We start from the raw sequence: 22,135 nt of genomic DNA, 5'->3' as shown, positions 1-22,135 counted from the left end.
TAACTAATTAGTAATTGTTGACTCCTCGTTTGAAATCGTTAGACTTTTTTACTGAAAGTTTTGAAGAAATGAAAAATGTATTTATTTATGTTATTAGGTAGGTGTTCAAAATAGTAAAAATCTATCGAAAACTATACATTAATTGTTTTTTTAATAGCTTTAAACTATATTTTAAAAAAGATAATACGTTTATTATTAAAAACGTTTAATACTTTCCGACGAATCACCTTGTATATACTGCTAGACCATCAAAATTAAACACGTTTTTTTACTCCGAAGTTTCGACAGTATTATTATATTTGTTTATTTTGAGGTGTAGATACATACCGACAATAATATATACAATAATATTTTTATAAGGAGCCTGTTTTTTTTCTCGTATTTTTACTCGATAGTCTTTAATAATATTATGATCAGTCGGTCGAACTAGAATTGAAATAAAAATCATTATAAGAAAAACATGTTTTTACTCTACTCGTTGCCGCGGAACATCATCACGATCTGAGCAAAAACCGTCAACGGTATCGTCTTGTCGCCCACACTCCTCGGTACACTGCGGAGGACCCGATAAATCGTGGGTGGTCGGTCTCATCGTTTATCGTAGGTATTCCGTTTTTTGATTGTACATTTATACCACGACTACAACAGTGGTTGTGGTATACGCCTAGGTATCATGCGCGCCCTTTACTCACGGAGCAGCCGAATTTGCCGTTTCGTGCGCGTCATGCACGCTTTTTTTAAGAGTAAACACTCGGTTTTGTAATATTATTATTAAACGCCTTTGACTTTTTTCCATTATTTTCACACCCCTCTCGTCGGCTGTAGTAGTCGGTACATGTGCGCATTAGTTGTCCACCGAAAATACATTTACGCTCATATACGCACAATCACTTACAATCCGCGACGGATAATGTGTACCTAATACAACGGATTTGCAGACATTTGTCATCACGTGAGCAACACACTCTCTATAATATATGAGAATGTGGTAATGCCGTTTTCGCATCGGGATGAGGGGGGAAGGGAGAGGGTGGGGAGGCACTGCAGCAACCGCAAACGGCAGAAAATATTATACTCTCGAGTCCTAGTTATGGACGAGCCAACTTTTGTTTGTGCTTACCCACATTTTTTTTTTTTTAATTTTACTTTTTTTCCGTGAGACTTCTTTCAGTGGTAGGCTATTCACACGAATGAAACATTATGCTCTGCGTGTTTTAAACTTAGTGTGCTTAAAATAAGGGTTGAAAACACGCCAAAGGTAATTTCGGGCGACAGTTTAGTAGGTAATTTGTTTAAATTAATTAAAAGGACAATTTGTTTGAATTTAGTTTTAATACACAAAAAGGTTATTACTTATTATATATACCTACCTATTTATTATAATACGAAATACGTCATATAGCTGCTTGCTGTTTGTGTATATTATATACATGCGTGGCGGTCATTTCATTATTCGGTATTACATTTTTTTTTTTTTAATTTTTTTAAATTTTTTTCAAAAACGATAACGACGATGAAAAAGTTTTAGGACCGCACGCGCACAGCGGTGCGCTAAACGAAATGACGGCTATTTAAAGCGTCCCGCCGCAGATGTCAAAAGTATATATGCTGAACGACGGCCAAACAGGCATCATATATTACTTATATTATACGTACTTAATATTATTATGTCCACCGGGCGAGCGTCGGTTGATAACGAGCGGTTCCACTCGGAAGACTCACCTTATTACCTAATTAAAACGCGCACGACGATCCCGAAAGGTCATCGAAACGTTTTCCTCGTCGTCCGGTCGACATCTCGGCCGCGCGGATATTTTTGGCCGAATTTATTCCTCTCAGTAATTAACATTATTAGGTGTATTATAGGTTATAACGTCATCGAGATCGCCACTGGTACTACCCCGATGAGCGGCCACGACGGAAAGACGCGATCGTCAAGAAAAATGATGCGAGTAGATGCTCGACTCGACGTCGCGTGCGACGGTCGGGTCTTTCGATTTTACAAAGAAAACCGTCGACGAGTGTTTTTCGTAATAATCGACCGGTATTTTCGGCGACCCTTATTTAGCGAGCATTGTGCTCGAAACGGTATAGTTATGTATAAACTGTTATTATCATTTACTGTGGTCGTATAGGCGAGCCTCAGGTGGCGGACGACGGTCGGCGGCAAAAGTCACAACGCGGTCGGCGTATTATACCTACAATATATATAGACAGGTATATCGTAATAGCCCAGACGTACCGAACTCGCGAGCGGCGGCGGTGGTGGCGTCCCGCCGATGATTGACGCGTCGAAATAAAACGCGATAATAAATCAACCGTTTGCGAATATTATTATTATTATTATTATTATTATTATATTACAGCATTATCACGCCGCCGCCGCCGCCGCGGTCCCGTCCTGCCCCTCCTCGCTCGACCGACATCATCAATCGGCGGCGGCGGCGGCGGCAGCGTACGTTTCCCAGCACGGTCACGGATTGGCGGGTGGGCGGCGGCGGCGGGTGGGCAGAGGGAGAAAGTTATGGCTGCAACAGCTTTATTATTCGCCGTATATGTGTACGCGCGGTTGACGCGCGGATGATGCGAATAAAGACCGAGCGACGGGGGCGAGTGGCGCGTCGCGACCGCGGCAGGGTGAAAGAATGCGTTAGAGTGGCGCGCGGTGAGACAGCTAGGGACGGAGGGAGAGACCGCAACGATCCACATGTTCGATGTGCGGCGGATACACACGGTGAAGTGGTTGTACAATATAATAATATTATATTTTGCACATACGCACGGATGTGTGCATATAATATGCGTTGTGTGCTTTCCATAACGTAATTATCGTTCCGCGTAAGCGTAAATGCAATTAAAAACTGCGTAGGTCCTACGTGTATATGCGTGTATAACGAAAAGCGTTGTGGCGGCGAGAGTTTTCAATTTTTATTTCCCCCCGAATCGTTTTGTGTCCCGTTATCGTCCGTGTATCGTGTTCGTGGTCCACTATTGCTCAGCCGTCGTAAAACGCTTGAATCTTCTGCCGATGGCATAATATTAAAATATATTTAATGGTTATATAAATACGGTCTGGTGTTGGCGGATTTGGTTACGTAACGATGTCACTTTGTAGCGCGCGTTCCATATGGTGCTATGTCTATAACGAAAACGGGATTGTCAAGTAACATATTATTATAATGTTATGTTGCGACAAAATAACGAGTTCCAAATGAATTATTACATTTTTCGTTAAAACAAACAATTTTCTTTTTCAGTTGTTTTACATATAATTGGCAGTCCGCGAGACACCTGTATAATATATTAGTACGCGTCAATACATAACATTTTTTAGTTTAAGACAATTTTATTTTTTTTACCGTAACGCGTGTTCTCGACAGACAACAGTCTCAGAGATCACTTGAACTACTAAGTTATGTGTCGTACTATTCCCCTAAGACTGTTCATATTATAATATTACAGGCACTTTACGCTGTATTTATACATAAACATACCTATATTTATTAAACATAATGTAATAGGTATAGGATAATCTTTTATGGACGATTTATTAATTTTCTGTTGATAAGAATTTTTAAGTTTACCTGTTAAAGATTCAACTTTCAAGTAGACATATACCTCCTATATTATGTTTAGCTAAAATAATATTATCAACTAACATCAAAAACAAAAAGGAAGTATTTAATTTTGAAAAATTGGAAAGTTTTTCCTACCGCATTCTGAGCTTATTCAAATTTAATATCCAATCGTAAGAAGTATAAACATTTTAAAATAATTCGTGTATTTTTAAATTACAAAAATAAAAAATTGAATAAAATATAGGTAGGTCATAAGTGATATTATGTGAGTGGTCTGCTTTCAAAAATATTGTATTCTTTCATTTCATCTGAAACACTCACTCGCAGCGGCCACTAATGTAAAAAACCGATAAAAGTCGAAACCGGAAACAAACGGCGATGTCACGTCTACCACACCATATGTCACATATTATTACTTGCACTTTTTTTTTAATATTCAGCCGTTACGCGTCGATGGGATTAGAAAATAGAAATTCATCAAACATATTATATTACACGCACTGCAACAGTCATACACCGAAATGTTTTCTCCGATATTATCCGCGAGAACACATCGATGTGCACTGTACATAACAGTCGATCGCGATCTTCTGGTCGACCTTTAGATAAATAATGATCGATCGTGTCAAAAATTAATCATTCCAATATTGCTTAAGTACGTGCGTTATCTTAAACACGTTTTTGTCTTATTTTATGTACTAAGTAAAGTATTAATTATCGAAGAAAAATTACAATTTTCCGTTGGAGAAATAATGAAATTTAAGAATAAAATTAATTTTTACGCTGCATATATAATAGGTTCCTGGTATATTACATAGTATACCTAAATAATTAGCTTGGTCGATCACCAGATACTTGACTTGCACATTTTAAATAGTAGCTCACTTGTTGGAAAAGGTTGGAGACCCCTGATATATATCATACCTATAAGGATATGAATAATGGATGTATGATTGAAAATAACTAGTCATAATTTAGTGAACAATACTGCATCCATCATTTATCACGTTGCACACAATCCGGCAATAATATTATTAACTATTATTCTTTGTTCACCTAATCTGCTTTTCCACAATACTGCAACAGACGCTCACTCGCGATTCTCCGACCCATGTCGGAGGTCGGAAGTTTACGAAACTTAAAAACAGGTATTTTATTATAATATACGTGTGTCAGTGTTGGTAAAAAATAGACCCATGATTAACTGACTACTAAAGCTTATAAATATTACCTCCACAATAATAATTTTATAAAATATGAAACATGTCGATAATTTTAATATAATTTCAATAATACTAATTATATTTAGGTAGGTATGGAAATTATGTACCCATAGTATCATACTATACGATTAAATACCCAAACGTCTCAAACACATGGTCCGTGGTAAACTGGTTTTTTTATTTATTTTATTTTCATCGATATTTTAATATAAAAACAACTAGATAGCCGACTTTGGTTTATCTTTGAACGCAAAATCACCATAAGCCTAAACGGCAATGTTTATAGTTTAATGTGATAACAGTATTTGATAACAAAAAAAAACCGAAAGCCCCAATGGTTTTGTCATAGACATATATATACAAGTCTATGGTTTTTGTCAGTCATCTATATCGTGTTATCACATAACAATGTAAACATTGCCGTTTAGGAAAATGGCGGACAAACTTCAAAATTCTGTACAGTGCTTGGGGATAGTCGGCTATCTAGTTGTTTATTGTATATGTCTGTGTATATAATAAAGATTATAATATTTATTTTACATTTTCTTGACTATTATTATATTGACTATAATTCATTGAATGCATATAGTATGATATATTAATATGTAGATATACCTTGTAAGTTGTAAACATTAATCATCGCGGCTTATCAAAGAGTTTTTTTTTGCCAAACACTGACGTACATATACCTATAATGTTATCGATACACGCAATTATAATGCTATGATTGAATGTGGACCATAGCTTACATTAGTGTTTCTCAATTTTTTTTACGGCGATACCCTAATTTAGATTTATTAAAATGACGACAAGTTAAAACAATTAAATGGATTTTTTAAAAAGTAACAATTATAAACCTATAAACCTATGTGTAAATTGAGAATGAAACTATCTTCACAATTTGCTTTTCTTATCCATGATTTTTACCATCAGAATGTCATATTTATTTTTTGAACATGATTTACAATATGAATAAACGATTTTTTTGGTAGCATACACACATTACTGTACTAACACGCCACACACCGGCTGAGAACCACTTGTTTACATAAATCTTGGTGTAAACTTTACATATACATCTGATTGTAAATATTCTTGATGTTATTTGTATGCAGCTGACCGCAACATTCATATGTGTAGTGATGTTTCAGAAAAATTAGATTTATCTGTAATAAATAAAAATAGTAGGCGAGTAATAATAATAATAATAATAATAATCATCATCACAATAGCAATATATAGGTATATGTTGCTAAATATGTAGCAATACACACAACTACAAAGAACACCGCTCGTTACTGGTATTTAATCTATAGTGACAACATAATATTTTATGATGTGATACCCATGACTTATAAAAATTTATTTCGTGATTACCTGTTTCGATTATCCTTCTGGACAGCAACGCATTGTAATTGTAGGTACACGTACAATATTATGTGCGTGTTTGATTTTATATTAAATTTCATACTTCCGAGATAACTAAAAATGACCGTGTTGGGCATGGGCATTTTTGTCTTTCAAAAACTTTACGAATCCTTTAAACCCTTAAGTATAAATTAAAACTTTATGAATATTTGTTTTAACTTTTCTTTCGCATTTCGATTTGAAAACTTTACGGATAAACTTCAAAACACCCACAGATTAAAACGATCGGATGCATTTAAAATTATACGCACGAGTGTTTAAGTAATTCATCGAAATGTTATGTTTTATTGAAAACCGTATTAGGTACTGTGGTCTACGGTAATAACATGTGCACGGCACTAAGCGGAAGTAAAAATTTATAATAATTACACGTCATGACGAACAAAATAAACGTTGACAATAGTATTTGAAATTATGAATGATGCGACAAAAATCCGTGAAATTACCATTTTTCGAAATCCGCACTAAAATCAACCACACACGACAACTATATGTCAAATGTTTTACCTAAAACGATTTTCGTCGTAATTTTAAATTTCACACGCTTTTGAGAGTTAAAAAACTAAATTTGTTTTTTATTATCTTGTAACGTGGTGTGCATACATATAGAATGTGTGTTTTTTATTTTAATGAATGAGACGAAAAATAAAAAAAGGTTCTTTTGCTCAAGGGAATTGCTAAGATTTTATCGATAACCTAATATAATAATAATAATAACTACTTCCTTTTCCGTTTGACTCGATAAATTATTATTTTATCAATGGCGTGGATTTAATAATTAATAACCTATATATGATTATAATTGGTACATAGATTATATAACTATAAGCATAATGACCCGATGTACAAATTGATCTTGTTATTCGTTAATTAAATGCGATTAAACTTATACGAAATTACTTTTCTGTAATGAATATTGAATATATTATGTTTATGATAATTTATTGTAACATCTAACTAAATATGGCTAATTAATATAACAGTTAAGGAGATTAAACTTTAATCTCAACTGAGTATATGCATTTAGAGTTAATAGGATTTGATTAATGATTTTGATTCAAATATTCGGAGGTTGTTAAACGGTATACGTATTATATTATATTATTCCAATTAAATCATGAAACATCAAAACAAATTTTTCAGGAAAAATATTCAAAATAATTTTACGTCAATCAATTAAAATTTGACAAATGTCAGTAGAAAACATTATTATAAGCCACAATGGTTATAACAGTGAACAGCACTACGAAAAAGATCTTGCTGTTCGCCTGTTCAGCTATCATATATTATTGTGGAACCTACCAAAACAGGTAAACGAATCTTTTTGAACAAATTGCGTCCCGGACGAAATTCATATTACCTTTTTATCTGTAGTTGAGTGGTTCCTAAAGTGATATTGAAATAATAAAAATATGTCAGGTTATATAAGAAATCGATATTGTGAAAACATAATATCATAGGTATATAAATCATAAGTCATAATCTTTAATCGTTATTTCATTAATATTTAATTTATATTATTATTATTTTTTTTTTTAATTTTAAAATATTATCAAAATAAAAGTATCATGAATTGCGTCCGGGACGCAATTTGTTCAAAAAGGTTGGTTTACCTGACTTGGTACGCAATTCGTGTGCACCTATTATTGTAGATTATTTTGCAACAAAAAAATAGATTCTTATCATCCAATCAATTAAAATTATACTATAAAATCAAAGCATCGGGTACTTACAGTAAATCCCAATATTGTTTAGAAACATTATAAATCAGAAAATATAAATTCGACAGATACACAATATTACATACATCAATAAGAAATGCTATAATTGTGCATAGTTTTTTAATCTATATATTAGTATTAGAACTACCTGTACGATTTACAATCAATCACTAATTTTGAGTTGGTGCCATTTCGGTGGTATAAATAATTTCAATTAAATGCGTAGATGATTGCAGAGGAATAGAATATGATTTTCAAAACTTTAATGTCTTGTCTATACTACGTCATATTATGTATTAATGTTCCTGTGTATTGTACTAGAACATTTCCGATCATCCACGAGCTATTGTTTTTATTATCATCGTCGTCATTATTATTATTATTATTATTATTATTATTATTATTATTTGAAGGGGATGTGTGTGTGTGGGTGTGTACGAAAGCCATTTGAATTTAAATAGAATTCGTATGCAGACCTCGTATACATGAATAAGATTCCCATCGCACGGATGTATGGAATTTCGTAACCACAATCATTGTACGACTTGTTTAGTTATCTTTATATTAGCATTTAAGTTGAGTAGCATTCCAAATCTTGTGAGCAATAATATTCCCGACCAGATACGTATATGGATTCAATAATGGAGCTTTGAGACTTACATATTAATAGCGCTTAAGATAATACCTGACTAAAGGGTAAATAATATATTATGTAAGTACATATTATTGTAATGTGTTATGACGTGTTGTTTTTAATAAAAATACATTTTTATCATCTAAACAATGGAAATATTATGTACTTAAGACAGTCGGTTGGCTTTAACTGTTTAAATAACTTTCAGAGGCGCTACTCACACGCGTGTCCCATGCATTTATAATTATTAATATTATAGTGATTTTTTTTCCAAATTTAGTTGTGATTATTACACTTAAATGAAATATTAGTTGAAAATATTTCTTTTCAATTTTAATTTGAAGCGCTTACGAAACTAGCATTTTCGAATAAAACATTATAAATATTATTTTGCCATGTTTTTGTGGTTACATATTAATCGTGTATCGGTTTTTCACTTTCTTTAACAGCAAGATATTTTCAAAAACATAAATACTTTTCAAAATAATGAGTGCCTGCTGTCCAATTAATCATCCGGTTGAATGTGTGCATTTCTTTTACATGATAATTTTGTTGTCACACTATATGCGTTTTTGTGAGATCACGTCGTAGGTGGGTACCTGTCTCGTATTCACATTTATCGGCATAGAAACTTTTATAAATATAATTCAGAAACTCTCCATTTTAGAACACTGCGACGTTAAAACTGTTCCATTCAGTTATGCGTACTGTATGTGTCTCCGTATATAAATATATAAAATACACGTGTACCTACAACATAATACACACGCTTATCACGAATAAATCAAATGGCATGTTTAATCTCACTTAAATTCAAACAGCGTGCCATAAAATGCGATACATAATAGTTATAAGTTCTAACCCATCGCAATGTGTGTAATATAGTTTATTTCGATGATAATATTGTGATCGTATAGACGATGTTGTGTACCTATACATGCGTTATTTAAATGAATCCGCGTTGTTTTCGATTATTTTGTAATCGATCGAACGTAGTTATTGAGTCGCACTCAGAAATGTTGAACGGTTTTTAGGGGGGGGGGCGTTAAACTTTTTAATACGAGTATTATAATCAATATAGGTACAGTATGAATTAAATTTAAAATTATATGTAAGTCTATAGTAAATACATATGTATTTGTCAAGTGTCCATGGGGGTGGTGGGGGGGGAGGAGAAGTTCGATTTATAACAAAAACAATAATAATATACGTTCGAGTCGATTGATTGATGCGAGTTGAAGACGTGGGACCCGCTACGCTATTTACCGGTCCTGCAGTTATTGCCGGAGGAATGCGGTTTGAATTTAACACGAGCGTTCCGTCACAAAGTCGAAATTACTCGAAGATTTGACTATTTGAGATTGATTGACTCTACCAAATTCGACGAGGGACGACAACGACTCCAGCAGACCAGAAGACGATTAGCCGAATCACATATTGGCCCGCGCGATTCGCCTTTGCAGCAGCTGCGGTGTTACTACGGTCCCCGCAATTGTGGAGACAATTATTGTTATTATTATTATTATTATTGTATAGGTAGTAAACAATTCAAATTGCGGGAAGCGTAGAAACCCGAAACGACATCGTTCGTCAAAGGTCTTATACACTTCCCCAGTTTTCGTTTGTTTTACTTATAATAATGTTATTATTGTTATAACAATTATTATAATATTATTGCACAACAAATAGATTTTAGGAACACCAAACAAAGGTTTGCAGGTGGTTGGTCGATGTTGGTTACTCAAACAATTAGTCGATTTGATAGGTATAATTTTTGGAAAGGGTAGGTATCTGTTGCACCTCTTCGACCAGTGTTATAAGACAATAAAACGACACTACTTATACGTTTTGACAACAGAACTAATTAATTGATAGCTAGTTTTTGAGTTGTTGGTTGTGATGTTTAACACAAATAGAAATTATATAGTTTTGACTGGAAAATAATGTTTGATACGATGTGATATTTTGTGAATCAAAATGATTACTCAGATTATAACATAAACCAAATTCCACCGATATCAGAATATTAAACATTTAATTAAACACTGCGATGATAATGATAAATCGCACTTACAAAGGTACGAACATTGCTTAATTTACTGTGTATGGAATTCCCGACCAAATACATCAAAACCCGTGTTCCATTTTGACTTTTAGGATGCAAATACTGAAAAAATGATAAATCGCTCACCTTTAGGTGCAATGATTAATTTAATTTACTGTATTTTATAGAATGTGACAGAACGCGCGCGTGTTCCGACTCACCTATTTATTATATTATACTATGTTGATTGTTGGTGTTATTGTTTTTTTATTATTATTATTTGTACCAAATGTAAATTCACGTGGAAACGAGAGAATTAAAAATAACAATTAATTTAAAAAAAAACACAGTTTGACGTTTTGCAAAAATTGATTTGGCGATATCTATAGAACTTGCGTGCACAATTCAACACGATTATACACACGTATCGCACGCGCCATATAATTATTATTAATGCACGTGAACACAATAAAATGTGTGTAATTATTACAGTAATAGGCACATTGGAGAACGATAAAAGTAATTTTCTACATTTAACATTCATGTAAATAATAAATATTACAATATTATATATTATACATATTATTATATATCAATATAACTTATTAAATTCAATATCGTCGTATTTATTAGTATAGGAACTACAATTTAGTTTTCTTTTTTGTAAACATATTTTAAAGAAAAATTTAATTAAATGACCAAATTTTATACTTATTATGTAGGTATATATAACGAATAATTGTAATCAAGTTTGTTGAGGAAAGCCTCAAACTATTTTACTTTGTATTAATTTCTTCTTGTCTTTGTACTGTACTTTTTACCCTTTTGGGGTGTTAAAACAACAATAAATAAATAAATAATAAATAAATAATAAATAATACGAAAAATTGTATATTAGGTAGAACGTTGAAATAATATATTCTTGACTTTCACTAGAGGTGCATGTTTGAATTAATAACATTTCCAGAGGACAAACTACGAAAAATTATGTACCTTTGTACATTAGGCTCAAATGTAGGCATACTTATTGCCTATTATAATACGTTTTATTCGAGCTACTTTCATGGCTAGTTCTGCAAAAAATACGTTTGTAATTTGTCAATGTTTTTCATTCAAAAGGTATTTACACCGTGCGATTTCCTCTCTCGTCGAACAGATTTTTCAATCTCTAAACAATTTAAAAGGTGATTTTTTCAGTATGCCCCCCCCCCCCATATTTCCTTTAATATTAAATTTATTCACATTCTGATGTTTAGAATTTTGAAGTATAGGTACCTAAAGACCATATTATATTAAAATTGATGATAATTTGTATACCATTTAAGTAGAGTACTAGGGCGATACAAACTTCTATATTTTTTCTAAGTGAAGGGGGGGGGAGGGGGAGGAGGTTCTATTTGAAAAACAGTAATTTTAAATGTCACATGATCATCCTTAAGTGGTACAAAAAATCGTTTCATGTATTCGAAAATATGATCTTCGAGTGTTTTGAAATTCTAAAAATCAGAACATTTGAATATATTATGGTGCATAATTTAAGCACACAAATAGGGTGAGCATATATAATGAAACACTGTAAAACTACGTGGACGACTCAAGTTAGGATATTTGTCCAAAACCGCGGGGACACGTACCAACACGTCGGACGAATGTCTGAACTCCCTTTTCCACGCGCTCCTCAGTGTTTGAATAAATAATAATAAACTTTCAATATTTTTCGAATCGCGATGAAATAATGAAAATACGGGGGACGCGCACTTGGGACACGAGTCAGATACAGAAATTCGTGGAGGAAAATAATGAGTTTTCATTGAAAACCAATATTAAATTATAATTTTCTATAAAAGCGGCTACATATTTATTCATCTTATAATATCAAAACATTATTTTATCGGTCGATGGTAACCGTTATGCAAGGGGAGGGGGGAGTTCATTAGGATTGTTTTGATATTACACGCGAGACAGGTGGTGTGTATACGTCATGCCAACGTACGGCGACGCGGGTCATTCGGATTGTTAAGTCCTCCACTCGTCGCGTAGAGGAAATAATAACAATATGTTATTATTATTATTATTATTATATTGTTATTATGGTCTCGGCGACGACGAATCGATTCCAAGCGGTGCCACGCCGGTCCAAATAATGCGTATGCTCTGTTCGATGGAATTACATTTTTCACGAAAACCCGACGTAACCTACATTGCGTTATTGCCATTGTGTACCTTGTAATCCGAAACTATTAACGTTTTTTATACTAGGTATATTTTGAGAAGTAAAAAACAAAATTTTTCTAATAAAAATATATTTTTACAGTTTTCTATTGTCAAAAAATGTTTTACTTTATTTAATGACAATAAAGTGCGTTTTTAATTCCTTATTCCAAACCAGAATATATTTTGTAGTACTTTGATGTACAAAAATTAAATTTAGGACGAGAAGTCTTTACGAGTTATAAGTTGTATTTAAAATATAGATAAGCGGAGTTCATGGCAGGTACCGGAGAAACCCTTCAAAATGTTGGTGGTCCCCTCCGCTAATCTAAACCTTAAATACTTATAACTAATAACATTATATTATAATAAAAGCAGCTCAGACTTTTTAAATTTAATTTTAATCGGGCCCTGCAGTAAACGCAATTTTTTTTCTAAAAATGTAATACCGTTTTTATGTTATAATAATAATAATTTATTTATGTTATTCGAAACGAATTCGATTCGCTGTTCGACGCATGCATATTTTTATAATACACAAAGGGCACGTTTTAAATTGTAAATAAACCAAATGTACCGTGTACGCGACGTGTGTATTATGGAAAAACTAATTATTTTTATAATTCCATAAAATGTATCGCTAATATGTTGTGTTTGAAAGGTCGGATAAAAATATTGAAATAAAGAATAGTAGGCGATTTGCATTCGTCATATTTATTTATTTTTTTTAGGGTTGAGGGTTGATTACGGTTTATTTTCAAGAAGTCCCTTATTTACGTTTACGAGTAAAATACCGGATGTCTGACCGTAATAATCGTCCCCACATATAATTTTTATTTTAAATATGATTTTTTTTTTTGTTATTTCTAATGGCCAGTAATTAACCGCCGAATATGAAATTTTTTTTCTGGTCCTGTATATCATCCGATGAGTAGGATTGAGTGATCTAAACCGATTTAAGAACTAATATAATCATTCGTTTCTAATTGCTGTTGCGAGGTCACAAATTTAATGACAATTGGTAGGAAATTAAATGTGAACATTTAAATCATGAGAAATGTATAGCCTAAATAAAAAGTTTCGAGAGACATGTCGTGTGTCTTTCGTCTCACAAACGTACGCAGCATAATAAGGATACAATATTTGAGTCCAGTCGAACACATTTTGTGTGGTTAGCTGTAATATTAGACATTGGTATGAATATTGACCTATGACTATCAAACGTCAAGTTAAATATTATGACATCATTTGCAGTGTTTTGAACGTCGATGTTTTACGATATTTTGAACATCAAGCAAGTATGAGCATGTACTTTTTAAACTTAAATATTTCAAATATCGTAAAAAACCAACATACAAACACATATTATGATTTTTTTTATTGTTTAGTTAGATTTTACGTATACATATATTAGTTGGGTCTTTATGACTATTATGGAAAACAATTGAAAAACGACTGAAAAAAATAAATTACTCGATGTTGACCTTCTAAAAAAAATTCGCAACCTCCCGAAAATTAAAGAAACTCGTTGTTCACGAGTGGGACAAATAATAAAAAAAAACCCTATAAGACGTTCTGTGCACTGATATCTTATTATAATATACATTACCTCAAACGGCTTTGCTATATGATTATCGTTATTTTTTATACATCATGTTTATATCACTCGGACGTTTACTGAGAGGTACCTAAATTGCAAATAAAAATTACTTTTGACATAAAACGTTGGGTTTTTTTTGCAATCGACCTATAACTACAAACCGAAGCTTTTGCATTCTTGATTGCGCTCGAAAAAAAAGATTGTAATATAGACGTTTCTTTGTCTGGCGCAGTTGTTTATCAGTTCAATTGACGATGACATTTCATTAAGTTGCACGCTACCACGGACAATGCACGTTAGTTGTATGTGCTATTATTTCTTCTATATATATTAACGTCATAGTTTCCTTTTATCGTCTAATTGTTGGACGCGGAGTATGCGTGTTTTGTAGTGTACGTACATCCAGAACGCCAATAATACTAATTTTAATATGCTAACGACTTTTACTATCTGTTGCAGTAGGTTATATGTATATTTTGTGTTTAATAATAAAGTAAGTATTATATAATGTGACCGTTTTCATTTGTAATTTTTTTCGTAATTAACTACGATCATTGAAGATGTCGCGGCGCAATGTAGTATATTATGATATTATTGTGCTTGGACCTTATGCGTGTATATACAGTTGATATTCAGTGACCAGCCACTATATTTATTTATTATGATTTATTCTTTTAAATACTATTACAACTATACATATTTGATCCGGTTTTTGATAATATAATGAAGCGATATTAAACTTTGTCACCAAACTACTTTGTGGTAACAACGACGGCTATAGAATGCGCAGTCAGAGCGTTTTCCGCAGATTGAGCGTACGACCGCACCTCACCAAGCCACAATGATGTAGACTTTATTTTCAAAATTATTACCGAATATTTTGTTACCGGGTTAAAAGCGATAAACGCGATAAAGGACTCTGCTACGTTATAATATATGACGTGAAATCATCATTATAATAATATGATATAAACATGACGTTATCTTGACGTGCGATGTACACGAGTTATGTATAATTCTATAGAACATCACACACACTGCGGGCATAATATTACGCGGGTGTTCAAACCTTTCTACCTCTAAATAGCGGACACAATTTCAGTGACAGAGAAAGTCCGGTATTTAGGGGTTTCGCTGTATTTCGTGTATAGACATTTTTTACCTCACGATATGAAAGGTACATATAAATATAATATATGACGTGAACTCGTCATTAAAATAATATGATATAAACATGACGTTATCTATACGAGTTATGACGTATAATTCTATATTTTTATTGAACATCACACACACACTGGGGACATAATATTACGCTTAGATATAGATGCACAAACCACCTTCGACAGAAATCGCGGTGCAAAGATCGTTATACGCGTCCAATGTACAATGTACATCAATCGATCTATTTCAAATATAACTCACAATGGTTGTGTGTATAAAAACCCGTCCTATGTATACGAATATAATGTATACGCAGTGAAACCCCTCCCATAACGGACATTCCTAAATAGCCACGTTTTTTTAGAATAGAAATAATATTTTTTTCAAACCTACAAACTTTATGAAGTCTCTAAATAGAGGACACAATTTTAGTGACCGAGAGTGTCCAGTGTTTTAGAGGTTTCACTGTACCGTGTAGACATTTTGTTACCCAGCGATTATATGAACGCGTTCGGTACGACGTTGTAATATTAATAAATTACTAATAGGTATATTATATTATGAAAGTTATATGACGTTATCAGCTGTTATAGATACGTGTAATACACGACATATTATACTTCTATATTTCTATAGAACACCACGCACTCTGCGGGCATAACATTACCCGTAAACATGGATGTGCAAACCTTCGACCGAGATCGTTTGATGTCGATCGATCGATTTCAAATAAGTCTCGAGTCACGTGGTGTAAAAAAAGTACAGTAGTATAGACATATCGTGTTCCGCGCTTAATCCTTTCGTATTATACCGCAGATGGAAACGAGTGCCCATATATAATAGGACAATTCGACTCGGTGCCCCACGCCTTCCCCCGAGTGCATTCAAGCAGCGGTGCAGTGCTTTTGTAATTAATTTTCGGCGAGACCATTACGACACGACGAGACGGTGATAACAAAACGTTTCATTCTCGTCGTCGTGGAACAAACTGCTGCAACAACGACGACGAAAATCCCGAGTATATAAAACACTGTTGCTACCTGTGTTATGTATAGTGTGTTTTAAATACATTTCGTATTTTTCAAAAAAAAAAAAAGAGTAATTTCGTGTGTGTCGTAAAACAATAGTTGTAGAGGGTAGGCACAGTCGACTATATTACACATCATTATTATGACAATCGCAAATAATAACGTAATGACATAATTATATCTATAAGTATAAGCTCAATAATAACATTGCAGGTATCGGGTCTCGGACACTTACTCCCTGAGTATGTCTGCTGCCTCAGAGGCTTAAATAAAATATTGTATATTACTATAATAAAATGTTCTCCTAATCTACGCACGTGCAAAACGGTTCTCTCGGCGATAATATAATAAACATATTCTAATATTACATAATATTGTTATTGTTATTACGAAATTTTAAGGTATAGCGAGCTGGTTCACGGACAACATTATAGTTTCCGAATGGCTTGCCCCACAGCACCCCAGCCACATAATCTCCCCTCCCCGCGGCGGCGTATAAGTCGTTTCGCTCTGCCCCTCGACCCGGACGCTCGGCTGACTATAAAGTTGGTAAACGCGTCCGCTTTTACGGCGGTAAAACTTCGTTAATTACCATAACCCATTAATCATTGAGGGCAATCAATTAGTTAGGCGCAGTCCTTGATTCGCAAGTTAAATGACGTCAGAAGGTTTTTCGTTCTGTTTATTTTCCCTTGTCGCCGTCGCCGCCGTCGTCGTCACCGCGTTGACGGACGGTCGTGTGACCGGCGGCGGACAGGTGGCGGTGGAGGAGGATTTGATATACGCCTATAGAAAATACCTTAATGCCTCCATATAATATTATTCGTTCTACCCATATCGCTCAACGCCTACTACGAGGTGTGTGTGTGTCTGTGTGTGTAAAAGCCAAGTGTATTATATACATACATACACGATTTACAATGAAATATCGATCAGCTGACCGTGTTCGGTATACTTTGTAAAATTAAAATTCGATCGACCTTACACGGCCGTATTATATCTTATATGGCTTTAATGCATAATGAAATTTTTCAAGTTTATAATATTAGAATATAGTTTAGTTATATTTTGCAAACTTCATCTTGTAGCAAACAAAAACAATAAATAAATTAAATTGATTCGAGTAAATAAAGCTTTCTTAGAAATTAAAAACAAACACTAATTTAAAATATATGCTTTAAGTGATTTTAAAAGAGCTAAATTAAAAAGTAAACTTTTAATATGCCTTTTAATTTATAATTTAAAAACAATATTTTATATGCCCGTTTAAACGATCTTAAGTCTGAGAATTTAAATTTCATTATGGAACTATATTATAGTTACTCGGACGATAATAATAATATTATACTAAAATAATGACTGATAAAATAATAACTAGAATTACTAAACTGTATAACCTCATCTGATATTTGTATTTTATATGTTATATTCACATACTTTAACTTTTAACCTATATGTAAATAACTATCATTGTATTTAATATGTATAATTCCCTCTAGCACATAAGTTAATCTTTACATTGTACAACATGCCAATAACCTTAGTTGTTGCGGCTTAAATTAATAAAAAAAAAAAAAGTAATAACTCTGACATTACACCACATTATATAACAAGTATACATTTCACTATAGGTTGTATATTAGTTTAAAATATTTAAAATGAATCTGGGCGTAATATCTATCAGATTGAAGAAAAAACATTTAAACTTTTCATGTAATAAAAAATGGTAATGAATAGATAAATAATTGAGCACACTAATCGCAATATTAATATTTATTCATTTTATTTTTTTGACAAAATGAAAAAAAGTCAAAGTGAATAATAAAACTAGAAAATGTGTATGATATCATATAGTACGTAGCTAGATTATTGGTATTTAAATTCAAATTTAGCGAAATTCAAATGTCGATTATAATGTAATATTTCCAGCGTAAAAGCCAGTAGGTATTTTATATTCTTATACTAAACATACTTAGTTTATGCATGTCAATCCGTAGTTTGGCTACTTTTCTAAATAATACTACACGTCCAAACTATATTGACACAGCCGGTATGTATGTAAATCGACTAAATTTAGACGACATTGACACATCAGCGCAAAAATCCCGTCCGAACACTTGTCCCGAGCATGATATAGTAATATTTTTTTTAGTCATATCGCTCGACTACACTCTTTTTATATAATAATAATATACGCCCGTGTGCCACTCTCTGATCCGTCTGGCGGTCGCATTCGTTAAATAATATTTAGACATAATTATATCGGTCAATACTTACATCATAACCAGTGCTCGAATTGCGAATTCTTAAGTAGAGGAGCTCAATACATTTTAAAAACTGAGTTCCAAGTTCAAAATTATTTTATACAGACTCGTGGAGGTTAAACAAATTATATATGGATTTATGTTTTAAACTCACCTTATTTTGCAACATTTCTCCTAATAAATTACTTATCATTCGTTCACTCGGAAAAGTTATTTTTATTATTCCCATTTTGATAGCAATAATACTTACATGTGTTTTAGTTGGTAATGAAAACATTATAATTACCAGTGATAGTTTATTGTACATATATCTGTGCACTACTAAAATAGACAAAGACCAAGAGTGATATAATATAAACTAATAATAATTAAAAAAAATAGCATTAGGTATTAAGTAGTCTAAATCATAAAGGAGACTAAAGAAAAATATTTGTTGAATACAAAATTCATTAGGTAAGTTGACAACAATTTAAATCTATTCCAAATTTTCTAAAAATTATTTTTGGCATTAGTTTGAACCGTTTCCCCATCTGAGTAAAAAAAAAAGTAGGGGTAATCAAAAAAAAAATTAGTAGAAGAGCTCCGTCTCCCTGCGGACCCCTCAATTTGAGCACTGATTATAATATTATGCTGTGTGCTGCGGATCTAATTAGTGACGATCAACAAAATAATAGTTAAGATATAGTTGATTACACGATTTTTGATGTCATATCATCATAAACGACATAAACTAATACCGATAACTTACTATGTAGGACGTAGGTACATGGAAAACAACAATGAAAAAATGTCCATGTTTCAAAATATTTCATAAAATATATTCTCAGCAAAAACTTTAAAGCAATTATATTATGTTGGCCAGTATAGTAATTTTTGGTCCCCGTGTATTTCCTGGATACGTTTCAAGTAGGTATCGAGTTAAATAAATTATTGTTCCCAATTATCGAAGTCGCGTGTTCATATAATATTTTTCAATTCACGAAACCCGCGAGATCAAACTCATCGATATGATTTTCGTTGATATTAAAATCGATACGTTGTCGTCATGACGTGCTCGTCGCGATATTGATATCGTTGATCATCATAGATACTAATTATTATTAATACTCGTAATATTATTACGGCGAGCGATTGGTGGACACCGCGTGTTTGTTCATTTTGTGTGTGTTAGTCTCGTGCGGCGATCCGTCGAGTACACATTACAATTTATTATATTCGCGTGCATTTCAGGGTCATCCGAAATCAGTGGCGGGGAGATTACAAACAATAACCACGGTAACCGTAATCCCAGTCCAAAGTTTATTAACGCCAAATTCGGATCGACCAGTATTATAATATTATTATTTAACATTGCTGCCAGTACTTATAATGTATGGGTGCCGGGTGGGTATAATACATCCATCGTTCGATGTTATATTATATATTTAATATATAATACGGTCTAGTATTAGTAGTATCACTATATTATTATATTATAATCCAAGCCTCCTTGACCGAAAACCGAGATGTACAAACGACGCGTTTACCGTTTACGATGGACCTGCGGTCGGCAGTTTGATAAGATTAATTAATTATAACGAAAGTTGTAGCAGTAACATGCATCGATTAAAATATGTTAAACATAATATAGATATCGGCAGTCTATAAAGGTTGTACGAGACTTTATTATATACTCGTATGAACGTATTATGTCATATAAAACAACGAATAACGAATAATAACTATAAGGTACTTACTGCAAGTATCGCTGGTATACTGTACGATGTTTAACTTCTTGAACTGTAAAAACTGATCCGATGCGTATCGATACATTCCAATTTCTTCCACGAAAATCTTGATGCTCGGCACAAAATTATTAAAGAATCAAGCTGTACTGCAGAAAATACATGTAATAGGCATACGCGATATTACGTATACTTACATATTTCAAAAGTCTTGACACTAAAAAGCGAAAAAACCATAACATTTAACTTTATACAATATTCTTGTTATCAATATCATAACATTCATAACATTATAGGTCTACTCTCGTCACACGACTATTACTAGCCGCGGTCGGACGCCGAACGGCCGAACCTTCAAATTTGAAGGTATATACCACGGGATGGCACCTTGACCACGGTACAGCCACCGCTACCCACGTACACACACACACACACACACACACACACAAACGCTTACCTAAATAATATAGTGTGCGAGCCCACTGCAGATTCGCAATAAAATCGGCGGCTGATACGGTTGAATGCAATCAAAGACCAAAAGGTATTACGTGCCAACATGTTTAATGGCCAACGTTGGTCTCCGCCGCGGTAGTCGGAAGTAAACAAGATAATAATTTTCCCGGCCATAAATCGTTAAATACAAAATGGCCGCCTTCGGGGTTTTGCCACCACCGCAAAGAGCCGAGCGGCAGACTTACGTTGGAAAACGCAATTACGATTCGTCGAGCATCGCGATCCGTGACCGCACCCGCGTCCGTATCCCCTCCCCACCCACCCACCCCTCACTGACAATATATTTTATGGAACAGTATAATAGTTTATCAGTTACGCGTAGACCATTGAAATATTAAATATTGTACTAGAATATACACATAGGTATAGCAGGTGCCTATACCATAATACGCGTTCCGAAAAATGAAATAAACGTTGACGGTTATCCACAATTAAAAAAAAAAATTGACTAACCAAAAACACCTGTAGATTCATGCTGCAGGTAATGTGTAAACGCACAAATCCGTAATGAGTAATGACACAATATTTAAGTATAATTGTGTAATTGAATATTATATTGTTATAGACATATTTTTATGAAATCCTACTCGGTCATAAAATATAATAATATATTATTGCAATATTATATTTTATAAATACCTTTTACAATATACCTTTATAATATTTTATAATATCCTGCTGTACGTAGAATAGTCTTAGATTTTGTTATTATATTTGTATTGTTTCTAATGTTTCTATACATATACAATACTTCAGATAGGTGAATTAATGTTTCTAACTTTTTTTCGTCTTGTCGATAATATAATGTAAGTTAGAGCAATCTATATAGCAATAAAATACTCATCACACTACTATATAAAATAGAACCCTCTTTTTTATATGTACGTGCATAACTCAAAAAGTACCCAACGGATTTTAGTACAGTTTTCATTAATCAAAAGGTCTAGATTCAAGGAAGGTTTTAATATACAATTTATTCGTATAACTTGATTATAAAAGCTTG

At 33.1% G+C, this 22,135-nt stretch overlaps 1 long non-coding RNA gene across 1 annotated transcript; it reads right to left on the bottom strand.

Annotated features, from left to right (window-relative positions):
* Positions 1 to 5,406: 5,406 nt before the first annotated feature.
* LOC111038367 lies at positions 5,407 to 21,296 on the bottom strand. Its single transcript, XR_002604978.1, has 3 exons — positions 21,077 to 21,296; positions 20,632 to 20,836; positions 5,407 to 5,967 (listed from the first exon to the last, which is right to left on the bottom strand). It is a non-coding gene; the product is annotated as an uncharacterized LOC111038367 (long non-coding RNA).
* Between the last annotated feature and the right edge of the window lie 839 nt (positions 21,297 to 22,135).

Source organism: Myzus persicae, unplaced genomic scaffold, assembly GCF_001856785.1.
Source record: "Myzus persicae strain clone G006 unplaced genomic scaffold, MPER_G0061.0, whole genome shotgun sequence".
Taxonomy (NCBI): Eukaryota; Metazoa; Arthropoda; class Insecta; order Hemiptera; family Aphididae; genus Myzus; species Myzus persicae.
The sequence above is the reverse complement of the archived record's forward strand: the minus strand, read 5'-3'. Positions and strand labels throughout refer to the sequence as shown.